Raw genomic sequence first — 617 nt, 5'->3', positions numbered from 1 at the left:
AGAAAACGCCAGCTGGCAACGAGATGATCGGTGCTTCAGGAAAGACGCCACGACGGGAGCTGAGCGAACGAGAGCAGCGCTTGTGCTGGTAGGCCCTGCTGAGTGATCGACACGGGTGCCGCATCCGACGAGCGGGAGAAAAGGGCACCACAAAGCCAGACAAGACGCTGGCGAGGAAGATGGGCGCTAAACGAACAACAGCAGCAATGACGATTGCTGAGTCAAAATGAAATGCTCCTGCCTACGCTACATCAAATGATGATGAGGGAGCGCCGGCCAAGCAGTTAGCGATTGACGAGGCTGCGGAGGCGAAGGATAATGATACAATTATGGAGAGTGGAGTATATGCATTGGTTGTGGTGGAGTGGGGGTATTGGCTTTGGATAGTGAAGTGGAGACAATGAACGTGGCTTGTGAACTGGAGACTGTAAATGTTGAGGTGTAGGAAGTGGTGACCGATTAAGTAGCAGCAGTTACTATATCGACTGGGGAAAGCACAGAAACGCCTGCCGCCGTTGCAAACCCACGTAATCGACGGCAGACAGTATGGCAAGACTCGAGTGAAGACGAATGCACCGGAATAGGCTCGGATGAAGACGCTTCTCCTGCAAGATGTG

This window comes from Phytophthora infestans, genomic scaffold, assembly GCF_000142945.1.
Source record: "Phytophthora infestans T30-4 supercont1.14 genomic scaffold, whole genome shotgun sequence".
In the NCBI taxonomy this organism is placed as follows: Eukaryota; Oomycota; class Peronosporomycetes; order Peronosporales; family Peronosporaceae; genus Phytophthora; species Phytophthora infestans.
The sequence above is the reverse complement of the archived record's forward strand: the minus strand, read 5'-3'. Positions refer to the sequence as shown.